The sequence below is a fragment of the Panicum hallii genome, chromosome 8 (assembly GCF_002211085.1).
Source record: "Panicum hallii strain FIL2 chromosome 8, PHallii_v3.1, whole genome shotgun sequence".
NCBI classification, from domain to species: domain Eukaryota; kingdom Viridiplantae; phylum Streptophyta; class Magnoliopsida; order Poales; family Poaceae; genus Panicum; species Panicum hallii.
In genome coordinates this window covers 26,622,059-26,638,478 of record NC_038049.1, presented here as the reverse complement: position 1 = coordinate 26,638,478, position 16,420 = coordinate 26,622,059, and positions in this window count along the sequence as shown.

The window sequence follows — 16,420 nt, the reverse complement described above, 5'->3', positions numbered from 1 at the left end:
ACATAGAGAATTGTATATAAAATTTGACTAAGTTCTATTTCGTCTTTATAAATGCAAATATAATATGAGTTAATTATAATTAGGGATATTCTCGTTTGAATATCTTTTACATTGGTTTTCTAAATTAAAATAAATGAAAGCCTATAGTTCTTTTATTTCTTTTTAATATAAATCTCCCGATAGCTGTATCTTTTCAACCCTAGCTCCGTTTTCCGTGTTTCTTTCTTTCTCGTGACCGTAGCATCGAGCCTTATCCTTTAGTTCGCTCTTTTAAAGCTTTCCTTTTGTTTGTTGTATCTGTTCTTAGTCGTTCTTGTTTGTTTGCTTGCTTGTATGTTTTGGGCCCGTTGCTTGTGTGACGTTAGAAGGAGCGCGATCCAAGAGCTTTGAAGATTTAGAGTTTCAAGAACAAGAGTTGAAGACTCTGAGCAGCTATTCCCTAAAAGAAAGGCAAGTGTTTCCTTGATCATGCTTTTGTCCTAATAATCACAATAAATACAACATTTTCTTTATATGCATGCATGTGTCCTAATTTTGATGGATCCTAATTAAGGATATGCCTAGTCTTTATGATCATTCCTTGTCAACCTGGGTTTTATCTTTTTGTTGGGTAGCTATTGCTTAGTTGCTTCAACTGGTTATGGTTTGGGAATAATATATAATCATGATGACAACAATGATGATGTTACACCTGTTTTATCCATGTTCATGCTGTTGGTGATGTTAATCACAAGATTATATGTTTAATTGGAACATGGAGAACCACCCAGGAAAACAGTGCAACCACAATACTATATGGCTCTGGTCTTGGCTAATTAATTAGAAACTCTAGCTTGTGATGATCTTACCGAAAGGGCAAGAGGGGAGTGCGTTGATGGGGTATAGCCCGGTCCTCTTGAGGCATATTGATATATGTGGTCCTTGGCTAAGGCGTTTCCTCATTAGGGAGGGTTATGACCACTGCGGCCTGAAACCTTAGCGGATTATCATAAGTTAGGGAATCTTTGTAAAGGCCTCGTAGTGAATCCCTTGCCACTCACCTCGGAAGTGTTTAAGAGGCTAGCTACCTCGGGCAAATCGGGAGACACGAATTGTGGGTAAAGTGTACAACCTCTGCAGAGTGAAAACTGATATATCAGCCGTGCTCACGGTTAAGAGCGGCTTGGACCCTCACATGATAATTGAACTTGAAGATGAATTAAATCGTGGACCATGGTTATTGTTGTGGTTATTGTGGACCATGTTTATGGTTGTGGTTATGCTTATGCTATATCTTTTCTTTTTCTTTTAAAGTGGGTTTTGGTATAAACTTATACCTTAGCAATCAGGTGCTAATAAAACTTGACCAACTAAAATTGCTTATCGCAGTAAGCCAGTCAGCCTTTCCTTGCTATTGGCCTTCATGTCATATAATTCCCAACACTTGCTGAGTACCAACCATAAGTGTACTCACGCTTGTTATAATTGCTGCTCAGAGGAGAAAGTGATGTGAAGTCTTTTGAAGATGATGCTGAGTTCTAGGCCTGCGCAACCCCCGGTCGATTGCCTGTGAAGTTTGGAGTCTTCGTTTCCAGGATAAGCTGTATAACTCTGATAATCTTTATAGTCTTTTAATTCTCTTTTCGTGATGCTGTTGCTGATTATTCACTGATGAAGTCACTATATGTATGGAATTTGATCCTGGCATACATATAGTTATGCATTCGGTTTTGTTCTTAAAACCGGGTGTGACAGAGGTGGTATCAGAGCTGTGTCGACCGTAGGACGCCAGCCTAGATAGCAATGGTCGTTTTCTAAGATCTATTTTGACCTAAAAGTCATATTTTACCATATCCTTGACCCTCTTGTTGTTTATTCCTCATCCTTCTTCATTTATCTCACCCTTGATGCTGCTTTTATCTAACTCTGTATTTTTTTCTTTTATTCCCTCATTTCCATTGCTTCTACATCTCACAAATTCCTTGTCTACTTGTACCCTCAATGGCATTGGTAACCTTGTATCCATTTGTTCCAATTTACCTCCTCCTTGATTTCAAGTTTGGCCACTTTGTAAATCCCCTTATCTTCTATTCCAAGAGGATTTATTTTTCTCCTCTCCTCTTGTTACAAACGCTAGACTGTCCGACCTTGTACCCCGAAGAATGGAAGTAGCAGTCTACTATAAGAAGTCAAGCTGGAGCAACTGAAGACTACACTGGACTCATAGGCGTTACACTCAAGAAGTCAATGTTCCGCCAGACAAGCTGAGAGAGATGCCTACATCAAGAAGGCTGAAGCTTTAGGATATGACCCATACTTAAGAGGTTCCCTTATCAGTTGTAAAACGCTAGTTTCGGTTGATTGATAGTTTGTTTGGTGTGCTTGTAATGCTTGTTGTTTTGCTCTTGATTGCTTACAATTCTTGTTTTTGCTCGTTGGTGTGTTGTGGGGCTTGTACCTGCAATGACATCATTTGTCCCTTAGTTTTCTCAACCACGATATCCTCACGTTCCAAAGCATAAGCCAGCAGAAAAGACCCAAACCCAAATTCCATCTTTTTGTCTCGATACCCATCTTGTCATATCATTTTTCTCCTTATCAGAAGCTCTTTGCCTGATCTCTCCTTTCTACCTCTAGACTTTATGAATCTCTCATCAACTCCCTAGCGAAAGTTAGCACAGAAGACCAAAATTCGATTTCTCTCTTTCTTGATACCCATCTTGTTACCTTATCACCTCCTTGCAACCACAAGATTTTGTAAATCCCTCATCAACCCCATCTGCTTGGAGGCATGTGAAGAAGACCCAATCATCTTCCCTCCTTTTCTTGTTACCCATCTTGCCATCTCGCCTTACCCCTTAAAAAAAAAAAACTCCGTGTTCTATTTTCCCTTCCAATCACCAGCCCTTGTGAATCTCTCGCAACGTCTTCTGCTCAATCCAGCTAAAAGCAAGTGAAGATCCAAATCCCAAATTCTCTCTTTTCTCAACACCGACCTTATTATCTTGTCGCCTCCTTGATGAAATCTTTTTGCCCTAACCCTTGTCCTTGTCACCAGCCCTTGCGAATCTCGGGACGAGATTCTGTTTAAGGGGGTAGTTCTGTCACACCCTAAAATATTTGATTTTAGGATGTGACTATCTTTTACAATGTGTTCATCTATCAATAGAATTTTTCCAGGAATTTTAAAGATTTTTCTGGCAATTATTCTTTTTATCCAAGAGCTAGATCCATTTTTTTTACTTGGAAAGCTCTAAAATTCTTTTTCATGAGTCCCAAATATTCTATTTGGAATCCTCGTGACCCGAATTACCTCCTGAGTTTTCTCGGAAATTTTTGGGATTCTTCCGGATATATTTTTCTTAGTTTAAAATATTTATCTGGAGTTTTCTTGATTTATTTTAAACTTGAAAATGTGTTCTGGAAAATATTTCTATTTTGATTTTCATCGCAGTCGGACCGAGCTGTATCTTGATATACGTCCTTTTAACCTTGTCCTCTCCGAATCTTTGAGATGTCCCATCGAGCTCCCGATCCTCTAACCGTTTCCCCCGATCAAGTCAAGCTTGAAAACGACGCCTCGTGGCTCGTCTTCGGTATTTTTCCGATGATGTTCGATCGCCATCAGCCCCAACGACTTGGCCTGATCCCTTCCTTCTCTTTTCGCGCTCCCGAATAAATGGTTCACGTTCAATCAGCTCTGTCAGCTCGTTTTCGTATTCAGCCCTCACCCGAACCTGTTTCGGCGCATAACCGAACTCGCTTGGTCAATCTCGTTTTCTTTTTCCGTTACCTCCTCTATCCTCTCTGTGCTCGCTAAATTGTGGAACCCGCTGATCAACCTAATCTCGCTCTCCGTGAGCAATGCGGACTCAGGAACGAGCCCTAGTCCGGTGCGCCGCCTCGTCCCAGCCTGCCAAATCCCACATCTCCAAGTTCCTATAAATTGTGCAGCCTCCTTTTTCCCTGTTGCCTCTCTCTCCCCCGGGTGCCCCTGTTGCTGCTGCCGGCCCTAGCCCCTGTGCCCATATAAAACCCACCTGAGATCGTCGTGCGCAGCCCTGCATCGCTGTTCCTCCTTTTTCCTGCGTAGCGCCGGCCCTAGTTCTTCCTCGTCGCCTTGCTCCTCCTGCAGCGCCCAGCACCGCCCCTGCTCCGTTCTCCCTCTCCCGTGAGCCCCTGTGCGCTTGCACCCCTGCCCATCGCTGCAGCCATCGCGCCCTTCTGCTCCTCCACCAGAACATCGCCGAGCCTTTGCGCACACCAGAACGCCGCCAACTCCCGTGCGTCCCCTCCCCTCCAGCGCCGCCCCTGGCCTTCCCTCTCCTGGCGCAGCACCGCCCCCCTCCTGCAGCTGCAGCCCCCCCTGCCCAGGTGCGTAGCAGGCAGCCACCAGTGCAGGAACGGAACAGAGACAGCAACCAGAACGGAACAGAACAGCCGGCCATGAACAGAGCCGCCAGTGCCATCTTTCTCCGCGAAATTCGATCCCTACGATGCGTCCCCGTGGTAAGTTAGGTATGGAACGGAATCCCCTCGTCGTCCTCTTTCATTTGCCCCGCTTCCCGCGAGCTCTCGTGCCCTAAATCGACGGGAATCTGAGCTACAGTACCCGCCGCCACCATTGCTGCCTGATTTGAAGCTTTTACGATTTAGTCCCTGGAAGAAATCTGTAATTAGCGTGAAAATTCCTGTGTCTTGCAAAAATTGTAGGAAACCCCCTATATCTTTTCCATCTTTTCAATCCAGCCCCACCATGGAATTTTTCAGATCTAACCCTAATCTTTTCATGTTTTGCAAGCACTATTTTCTGTGTCATGTATTTCTTTTCAGCTAACCCTTAAAGTCTATAGTTAATTGCGTATAGGTCCCTGCAGCGCTGTTTGATGCGTAGTTTCCTCGTTTTAGATCCGTTTTGATCCGTTCTTTTTGCGTTAGTCTTCTAAAACCCTAAGCTATCGTTTAGTAGTGTTGTTGTGCCGTAATTCCTGTTTTTAAAATTAAATATCAATTTAATTTGAATAATATCCTCTCATCTAGTTTTCCGAAATAAAATCCAATTAAGTCTTTTCTCCGGTTTTCATAACCAATGTTAATTTGATTAATATCCACTTAAATGTGTTTGTAATTTAATTTGTTTAGTTCAACTCGAATTATAAAGTTCGACGTTTAGATGCTCTCACAAGTTTTCTTTTCTAATTAATTATTTAATTGGTGTAATTTGTACATAGAGAATTGTATATAAAATTTGACTAAGTTCTATTTCGTCTTTATAAATGCAAATATAATATGAGTTAATTATAATTAGGGATATTCTCGTTTGAATATCTTTTACATTGGTTTTCTAAATTAAAATAAATGAAAGCCTATAGTTCTTTTATTTCTTTTTAATATAAATCTCCCGATAGCTGTATCTTTTCAACCCTAGCTCCGTTTTCCGTGTTTCTTTCTTTCTCGTGACCGTAGCATCGAGCCTTATCCTTTAGTTCGCTCTTTTAAAGCTTTCCTTTTGTTTGTTGTATCTGTTCTTAGTCGTTCTTGTTTGTTTGCTTGCTTGTATGTTTTGGGCCCGTTGCTTGTGTGACGTTAGAAGGAGCGCGATCCAAGAGCTTTGAAGATTTAGAGTTTCAAGAACAAGAGTTGAAGACTCTGAGCAGCTATTCCCTAAAAGAAAGGCAAGTGTTTCCTTGATCATGCTTTTGTCCTAATAATCACAATAAATACAACATTTTCTTTATATGCATGCATGTGTCCTAATTTTGATGGATCCTAATTAAGGATATGCCTAGTCTTTATGATCATTCCTTGTCAACCTGGGTTTTATCTTTTTGTTGGGTAGCTATTGCTTAGTTGCTTCAACTGGTTATGGTTTGGGAATAATATATAATCATGATGACAACAATGATGATGTTACACCTGTTTTATCCATGTTCATGCTGTTGGTGATGTTAATCACAAGATTATATGTTTAATTGGAACATGGAGAACCACCCAGGAAAACAGTGCAACCACAATACTATATGGCTCTGGTCTTGGCTAATTAATTAGAAACTCTAGCTTGTGATGATCTTACCGAAAGGGCAAGAGGGGAGTGCGTTGATGGGGTATAGCCCGGTCCTCTTGAGGCATATTGATATATGTGGTCCTTGGCTAAGGCGTTTCCTCATTAGGGAGGGTTATGACCACTGCGGCCTGAAACCTTAGCGGATTATCATAAGTTAGGGAATCTTTGTAAAGGCCTCGTAGTGAATCCCTTGCCACTCACCTCGGAAGTGTTTAAGAGGCTAGCTACCTCGGGCAAATCGGGAGACACGAATTGTGGGTAAAGTGTACAACCTCTGCAGAGTGAAAACTGATATATCAGCCGTGCTCACGGTTAAGAGCGGCTTGGACCCTCACATGATAATTGAACTTGAAGATGAATTAAATCGTGGACCATGGTTATTGTTGTGGTTATTGTGGACCATGTTTATGGTTGTGGTTATGCTTATGCTATATCTTTTCTTTTTCTTTTAAAGTGGGTTTTGGTATAAACTTATACCTTAGCAATCAGGTGCTAATAAAACTTGACCAACTAAAATTGCTTATCGCAGTAAGCCAGTCAGCCTTTCCTTGCTATTGGCCTTCATGTCATATAATTCCCAACACTTGCTGAGTACCAACCATAAGTGTACTCACGCTTGTTATAATTGCTGCTCAGAGGAGAAAGTGATGTGAAGTCTTTTGAAGATGATGCTGAGTTCTAGGCCTGCGCAACCCCCGGTCGATTGCCTGTGAAGTTTGGAGTCTTCGTTTCCAGGATAAGCTGTATAACTCTGATAATCTTTATAGTCTTTTAATTCTCTTTTCGTGATGCTGTTGCTGATTATTCACTGATGAAGTCACTATATGTATGGAATTTGATCCTGGCATACATATAGTTATGCATTCGGTTTTGTTCTTAAAACCGGGTGTGACATTCGTGTTCCTCCTCATTCCTGGAGTAGACCAAAATATCATCAATTAATACCACCACGAACTTGTCAAGATACTCCATGAACACTTTATTCATCAGATACATGAAGTAAGATGGAGCATTAGTCAATCCAAAGGACATTACTGTGTATTCATAAAGCCCGTATCTGGTAGTGAAAGCTGTCTTGGCAATATCTGAGGGTCGTATCCTCAGCTGATGATATCCTGACCTCAAATCAATCTTGGAAAATACCCTGGCTGCCTTCAACTGATCAAATAGGTCTTCTATAGGAGGCAACGGGTACTTGTTCTTGATGGTAACCTCATTCAAAGCTCTATAATCAACGCACATCCTCTGTGTACCATCTTTCTTTTCAACGAATATCACGAGTGCTCCCCAAGGCGAAGAACTAGGACGAATGAACGGCTTATCTAACAATTCCTTTAGCTGTTTCTTAAGTTCTTCTAGTTCACCAACTAACATTCTATATGGCCTCTTTGCAATAGGTGCAGTACCAGGTAAAATATCTATGAGGAATTCAATGTTGCGTTCAGGTGGCATACCTAGCAAATCATCGGGGAAGATGTCCGGGTACTCACAGACGACTCTGATGTCCTTAATCGAATCTGCCTTCAACTGATTAACTGGACAATCTGCTGCCGACAGAAGTGTTGCAACAAACTCAAACCGTTCACCTTCTGAGCTAATGACAATCACATATCGCTTGGAACAGTGAATGACTGCGTCGTACTTCGTCAACCATCCCATTCCGAGAATGATATCAATACCACTGGACTGCAAGACTATTGGATTTGCACAGATTCCCTTCCCATAATCTGTATTTTCACCCCAAGAGACTGATGCACAGCCCTCATATTTCCCCAGGTGAATTTACTAGCATGGAACTAGGCATGGTGCATAGGGGAATGGAGTACTTAGCAACATACTCGGCGGAAATGAATGTATGCGATGCTCTGGAATCAAATAAAACTGATGCAGGGGCTGAGTTGACGAGGAACATACTGAACACAACGTCTTGAGTCTCCTAAGCGTTCTCCGCGGCCAAATGATTCACACACCCGTGGATGAAGTTCTGCTGACCCTTGTTGTTCCGCGGCATCTGGTTGTTGTTCCTAGGCTGTTGCTGCTGTGTACTCTGGCTCTGTGCACTGTTGTTGAACTAGCCTAGAGTATTCTAGACGTTCCTCTTGGGACAACCATTGGCATAGTGTCCCACCACACCACATCTGAAGCACGTAATACAACCGGTGGAAGCAGGGGTATTGTTCCTCATAGGTGTTCCAGTAGGGGTGCTCTAGCGATTTTACGGAAAGTTGGAACATGCGCTGACTGGCCGGCACGCTGAGCTTGCTGCTACTAACCCTGTTGGTTGGGGCGCAGGTACAGATTCTGCCCGAAGTTGACACCCCATCCTCCTGTGCAGAAAGGTGTTCCTTGCGGGGGCGCGAAACGAGGGCGTGAGTTGTTGCTGAACTTCCCTGATGACTCAAATTTCCTCTTCTGCTCACCCATCTCCTTGCGAGCATGCTCCACCATTATGGCATTGTCCACCATCTTCTAGAAGTTCTCAAAAGTGTGCACCATCAGCTGATACTTGATAGGACCAATCAGACCATCCCTAAAGTGATCCTCCTTCTCTGCAGGAGCGTAGCGAGACAACTGGATGAACTTGTACCGGTACTCACTCACAGACATTGATCCCTGTTTCAGTGCAAGGAACTCTTGCTTCTTGAGCTTCATCAAACCTTTGGGTATGTGTTGCTCCCTGAATTTGTTCCTGAACTCCTGCTAGGTGATGGTGTTGGGGGCGTCAAGAGCTGCGGTGTAAGCATCCCACCAATCTGCAGCAGTTCCTTCCAATCTGCCTGAAGCATAAAATGATCTTCTCCACCGTCTTGATCAGTCATCAGCTTACAGAGGATCTGGTGACTGAGAAAATGAGGGAGGTTTGTGGCTCATGAACTCCCTGTGCCTGTCTCTAGCTAGCGGTGGTGGTGGTGGTGGAGTTTGGTTCATCTGAGCCTGCATGTTGGCGATAGTGTTCGCCATGTTGGTAAGTAGCTGAGTCTGGGTGGCGAGAAACTGTTCCATCCCTGCAGGTGGTGCCTGGTGCTGTTGCCTCTGCTGAGGATCGGGGTTGGTACTGTTGCTCGTTTCCTGTTGTGGCACTGCAGGCTGATCAACTCCTGACCCGGACGTGGCGTTCACCATCTGATCGGTTAGAAAAGTGAGACTCATGAAATTAATCATGGAAACAAGATAGAAGCAAGGATAGCATAAAGATAGTAAAGAGAGTAGACAACCCCAAACTTTACTAAACTATCTATCTTTATTATAAATTCGATATAATTGTGGTCATCACTCCACAATTTATCGCAATCATTACAAAGATCCAAATCATATTGTTCTCACAAAACCAAGCACACAAGCACATTAATCTAAATTAAACAAACTATAAAGACCGTTCGAACTAGCGATTACAAAAGACTCTTTGAAAAACTCCTATCTTAGAAACACTCCTAACTTAACTCCTAGATCTATCTTCTCTAACAATAGCAGGTGCAGTAGCCGGGCTCTCCATAGTGAACGCGCTTGCGAGGAGGTGACTCTGGTAGGTACTCAATGGACTCATCACTGTCGTACTCCAGGGGTAACTCCGGATCTCCCCTCAGCTAAGCTTCCAGAATTGCCTTCTCCCTAATCGTCTTCCTCAGCTTCCTCTTGACCTCCTGAATCTCTGCTTCGGCAGCATCCAAGTCAGTGCTGAGAGCAGCGACCAACTTCTGCGCGGTGTCCATGAGCAAGCTTCCTTCGCCAGGGGGCGGGGAAGGAATTTGCGCACAAGTGGCACCCTTCATGCACCGTGGAAACTGCTGAAACTCAGTGCCCTGAAGTTCATCCTTGTAAGCATGGTAGAGATAATAGAGAGCTCTTCTGGCAGCTTCACTAGTCCCTGCATCCAAAGTCCTCCTAGGCACGTCATCGAAGTGCCTGTAGTACTCCATCCGGCTGCCACACCTCTCATCCGGAACACTGATCACTATTGCCACTAACCACTCCTCCTCCTGTTGAGCATTCTTGTAGAAGCAAGCTTCATAACATGGCATCAGTGGGAAACCGATCCTCTGCATGGCCCTCCAGAGAAGTGCTGGGAATGGACCTTCGGCAAAGTCCAAGTGATGTATCTGCTTCTCGTAGTGGGGCTCAGGTAGCGGTGGATCTACTGCAACGGCTAGCTCTGGATCATCATCTGGGTTCTCGTCACCACCATCGGGTGCGGCTAGGTCATCGTCACCATCTTCAGCATTGTCTCCACCTGCGGCATTTGGATCGGCACCGTCTCCTCCTGTAGCATCCTCATTGCTGTCACTTGTGGCGTCAGGGTGGTCCTCAGGCAGCTCCATGGGCTCCTCCTCAATGTCAGTGTCCACCCAGCCTCCTTCATGGTAGCTGTAGTAGTCATCATCGTCATCTTTGACTATCACGAACTCAGGCTCTAGCTGCTCGGGATCCTCCTGGTCAGGCACTTCCTGAGGATGATGGATCGGATGAAGCGTTCCACAGGTGCTCTTGCGAGGACAGCGCAAGATAGAGGATATTTAGAAAATGCTATAGGTGACCTTAAACCAAGATTGAGTTTGGAAAACACCAACACACTTGAGAGCCAAGCATAAAGTCAAGGATGAGATAATAGTGATATAATCAAGAAATAAGAAATTTTTCAAAAGCAAGCAAGGAGAAGCTAGTTTACTAAGCAATATAAGCCATAAAATTCGACCATTACTAACTATGCAAACGTCCTACAGTCAAAACTGCTCTGATACCACTTCTGTCATACTCGGTTTTAGAACGGAAACCGAATGCATCTCATATGTGCGCCAGGATCAAGTTACACACATATGATAGACCATAAAAGTGTATATCCGAAACAATGTCATAATGAAAGGAAGTATCATAGTACTTTATTCCATGACTGATAGTCTTAATCTTAAGTGAACAAATAAACGTTTATAACTAGCAGCGGACTTCAACTTCACAGGCAGATGACTGGGAGACATACGCCTAGTACTCTTCGAAATCTTCAGGGAACTCCGGACAATTATCTTGTTCTGAGCAGCATTGGTTTTATTAAAGCAAGCTTGAGTACACTTATGATTGGTACTCAGCAAGTGGAGTAAATTATATGACATGCAAGGCTAAAATTAAGGAAAAGCTGACATGCTTTGACTGCGATAAGCATTTTTAATTGACCAAGTTTTATTTAGCAAGTATTAACTAAATGTAAGTATATACCAACCCTTAAATAAAATAAAAAGATAAGATAACAACAATAAATAAAGAACATCAATTTAGATCATCTTTAGGTTCAATTATCATGTGAGGGTCTAAGCCGCTCTTAACCGTGAGCACGACTGATATATCAGTTTTCACTCTGTAGAGGTTGTACACTTTACCCACAATTGGTGTTTCCCTTGATGCCCGGATTTGCAAGGCCCTTAAACACTTCCAAGGTGAGTGGCAGGGATTCACTACGGGGCCTTTACAAAGATTTCCTAACTTGCAACAGTCCGCTAAGGTTTCAGGCCGCAGTGGTCATAACCCTCCCTAATGAGGTGGTACCTTAGCCAAGGACCATAAACAAAGCCTCCAAGAGGATCGAGCTATACCCCATCAGCGCACTCAACTCTTGCCCTTTCAGTAAGACCATTACAAGCTAAAGTTTCTAATTACTTAGCCAACACTAGCGCCATGTAGTATTGTGCTTGCACTATTTTCCTAGGTGGTTCTCCATGTTCCAATTAATGCAATGATCTTAATAATCACCATAAAAGTATCCCAGAACATGAGTAAATCAGTGTAGCATGATTTCAGGTTATCCAACCAAAATCTAAGTAATAACAATTAGCGTAGCTACATCATAAATATAATAACCCATGTTTAATCAAGGAATATCAAAAGAAACTAGGTATATCCTTAATTTGGGATCCATCATATTCTAGACACATGCATGCATATAATGTAAATGTGTGTATTTATAATGTTATTGGGACTGAAGTATAATCAAGGACCACTTGCCTTCATCAGGGAACTGCTGCTGCTCGAGAACGTCTTCAAAGCTTTGCTCTTGCGGACCCTCGAACCGCGCACCGTCTATAGTAACACACAAGTATATACAAACAAACAATACAATAAATAAGAAATAATACACCAAACAATATAAACAGAGAAAAATAACATTATAAAGCTACTGTATATGTCGCAAGGTTCGCGTGAGAGCAAGAATCGATGAAAACGCAGTAAAAATGGAGAAGTTATGGCTAAAACATGATTTTAGGGGCTTATTTGTGGAAGATTTGAAACTAGAAGAGCTCTGGATAAGGAAACTGAGGGCTAGAATATAATTAAACCTTAGATCTAGGGTTTAGATTGTAAAACAAAAGGGCTAGGGATGGCGGTTTCTATTTTTGGAAAAGGCAGGGGCCTAAACAGAAGAAAAAAGATCTATTCATGAATACTTTTGAACTGCCGTGGACTGCGAGTTGATTTCTATGAAACTCAGGGGCTTGTGTGCAAAATAGCCTAGGTTTGACCAGTATCTGGTTTACTTCACTCGGGTTAGATCTAATCTAACCTGTTGGATCGGGTTCCAACAGCCGGGAGCGGCTCACGGCGTGAAGCGCCGGCGGCGAGGAGAAGCGGCGGTGGGTGGCGGCGGCAGCGAGTCCGAGCCTGGCTCGGGGAGAAGATGACCCCGATAGATGGGGTCCACCTGTCAGCGAGAGAAGGGGGAAGAGGAGAGGGAGGCGCGAGCGGTTTGGGCCGGGGAGGGAGAGCAGGCTGGGCCGCACGGAGAGAAGGAAAAAGAAAAGCTGGGCCGCTGGGCTGGGCCGTGCAGGATGAAGAGGGGGAAAGAGAAAGGCCAGGTTGGGCCGGGCTGCAAGGAGAAAAAGAGAGAGGAAAAAGAAAAGAGGGAGTGGGCCAGGCCCAATTAGAAAAAGAGGGAGAAAAAGAATTGCATTCAAATGCATTTGAATTTAAATTTAAAACTTAAATTCAAATGGAAGACAAATAATAAAACAATGCAATGGAGCATGAAATGCACAAAAGCCTATATTTCCTTATTTTTATTTTTATGGTTAAGTAAATTACTATTAATTCACGGTAAATGCTCTAAAATCAAAATGATGGAATAAAAACCTTATGGATCCTAAAAGAATTCTAGCAAAATTTATTTAGGTTTCTAATTTGAAAATTAGGGTGTTACAGGCACCTAGGTGCCAAGCACTTGGCAATCGAGTGTTACAACCTTAAATGACCTTCAACACCCCACATCTTGACAAGAACACCAACAAGAAGGGCATAGACAAGGAGGACATCGAACCAGAAGACAAGTCAGGAGGTGCCCAATTCGAGAACGCATTAAAGACTGTCAACGTCATCATTGGTGGCGAATGCGGTTTCGCTTCCAAACGAGCTCAAAAGCTCAAAACTAGATTGGGGTTTCAAGCGGAAAAGGAATCAAAACAGACCAAAATGGGGTTTGATTTCCGTAAAAGCTTCGCACAGATGAACGAAAATAGCTACTTGAGCTATTGAGTTTGGGTTGAGATAATGAAGTTGGATTCCATAAAAATAAAGAAGGCTACAAAGAAAATTGAAGGCAGGGAGGGCCAATCCCCTTTCGATGAAATGTAGAAAAAGAACAATTTCATCAATATTTTCTTGAGGAAAGGGTTGGGCGCCATTGAACAACATCTTGACCCTGAAGAAGACCCTCGGCAACAAAGTTTAAGAGGTCATTCCTGGAACACTTACTGTAATTCTAGGGCGCAAACTTGACTTCCTCCTCATTCTTCTTCTTGTTTCCCTTGTTGGCGGCTTTCTTGTTTCCCATCCTTGATGTCACGAGTGTCTTCACTCGCATACGCTCGGGGGCTCAAGAGAAGTGTGCGGGATGCGCGCAAGGAGAGTGGGAGGGAGGAGAAGATGGAAACTGCATAGAATTAGATCTGAATCTAGATGCAGCAGCGGCTGCGAGACAGAGGAAGGTGAAGGGCTCACATAGTGCAGAGGCGACTGAAAGCATAAGTTAACCCTAAATTACTGCGCGGTTAAATAACCAGCAGTAGACTCGGTTGCACTGTGCGAAAGTTGAGGAGTTTTTACCGGGATATGATTTATTTTGGGAGGTAATTTAGGATAATTTTGGGGAAATTATTTGATTAACCATTTTTTAGAGATATTATCCCAAAAATTGGGGTTTTCGAATTTCAAACTAATTTTCCCAATTTTTTTACCATCAACTCAAATCTATAAAATACACTGCAAAGTATGCCACGTTCGTTGGATCCTTTTTCCAAATCTTTAGGATTTGGATTCAAGGCTCGGGGGCTGCAAGACACGTATCATCAATGGCTTATTTTTCAAAAATATTTGGAAGATAAGAAAAGAAGATTCAAGACTAATTTGACCCTCAGTCTGATTCTTTGATTCAACCTAAGGCTCGGGGGCTACTCCATATGGAGTGCGATTTTCATCGCACTCCATATAAAAGAAGGCTTACAAGTACACGGGGCATGAGCACCTCATAGCCTCTAAGCAGCCAAGGAAGTACTCGGAGGGCACCTTCAAGATGGAGTTTCAGAAGAAACCGAAGATGACTTCAGAAGTACCCGGAAGCCTGCAGTTCTCGGCTACAAAAAGCTCGAGGGCTTGTCTGACCTGGGGCCATGGGACTGTGCACATGGCATAGAATGTACTCGCATGCGAGTAAGACTAGTCGGTACAGAAGGAGACTACCCGAGTAGTACTCGGGTATGACTCTTAAGCTAGTATCGGTCTAGGATTCCATGTAACCCTATCCCCCCAGAGTATATAAGGGCGGGCAGGGACCCCCTCCAAAGCATGACCAATCCAAGGCAATACAAACCACCAAACAGGACATGGGGTATTACGCACATCGTGATCCGAACCTGTCTAAACCTTATGTTTCTTGCACCTTCGAGTTCTTGATCTCGGCGACACCCTACCTACAAATCTATTACCTAGGGGTATCCCTCGATAGGCTTAGCGGCTAAACACCAACAAGGATGGAGTACATTAACTTCGAGGTGGCAGACTTCGAATCATCGTACCACGCCATCCTAGGAAGACCCGCATTGGCCAAGTTCATGGTCGTGCCCCATTACATCTACTTGCTTCTCAAGATGCCAGGAAAGAGTGGAGTGCTCACCTTCTGTGGCGACTTGAAGAAGTCGTATGACTGTGACCAGAAGACCATCAAGTATGCTTCAACCACGCGTATGCCAAATTCTTCATCAGAAGTACTCGCGGGGTGCAGCAGTTGTCCCGACTAGGATTGGAGGTCCCGACAAAGAAGGTGAACTAGTCCAATATGTAGACCACTAGGGACATCGCACTCCAGGCAATTCAGCTACAGGAGGGCGACTCATCCAAGACAGCCTTGATCGGCTCAGGGCTCAGTGACAAATAGGAAAGCACACTCATCAATTTCCTCAGGGCCAACTGAGATATATTCGCGTGGAAACCAGTGGATATGCCAGGTGTGCCAAATGAGCTGATTGAGCATAGCCTGAATGTAAATACTAAGGCCATCCCCGAGAAGTAGCGACTCTGTAGATTCACTCAAGACAAGAGGGAGGCGATCATGAAAGAGATAGCTAAACTACTCGCGACTAGTTTCAACAAAGAGGTGTTCCACCCAGAGTGGTTAGCTAATCCTGTTCTTGTAAAGAAAAAGAAGAATAATGAATGGAGGATGTATGTTGACTATACCGATCTCAACAAGAATTGCCCGAAGGATCCCTTTTGGCTACCATGCATCAACCAAGTCATTGATTCCATCGCTGGCTGCATCCTACTTTGCTTCCTTGATTGCTATTCGGGCTACCATCAGATTGCTCTCAAGGAAGAAGACCAGATCAAGACTGCTTTCATCACCTCCTATTGTGTGTGCGCCTATACGACCATGTCCTTCGGGTTGAAGAACGTAGGCGCAATGTACCAGTGGGCGATCCAGCTTTGCTTCGCAGAACAGCTACACCGCAATGTGGAGGCCTATGTGGATGACGTGTGTTGGTGTTTTACCACCACACCCACTAAGGGATACCCTCGAGGTGGTGAGTTTGTAGGCAGCATGTCGCCAAGATCAGGAACTCGAAGGTGCAAGGAACACAAAGTTTAGACAGGTTCGGGCCGCCGAGAGTGTAATACCCTACGACCTATGTGGTTTGTATTGCCTTAGGTGGTGATCAAGTGATATGATGTTTGGAGGGGGTCCCTAGCCGCCCTTATATAGTTCGGGGGGATAGGGTTATATAGGAGTTCTAGTCGGATACGAGTTCAGTAGTCCTACCCGAGTATTTTTCGGGTAGTTTTCTACTGTCTCCGACTAGTTTTAATAGTGTATGAGTAGTTCTACTACGCTATGAGTAGTTATAATTG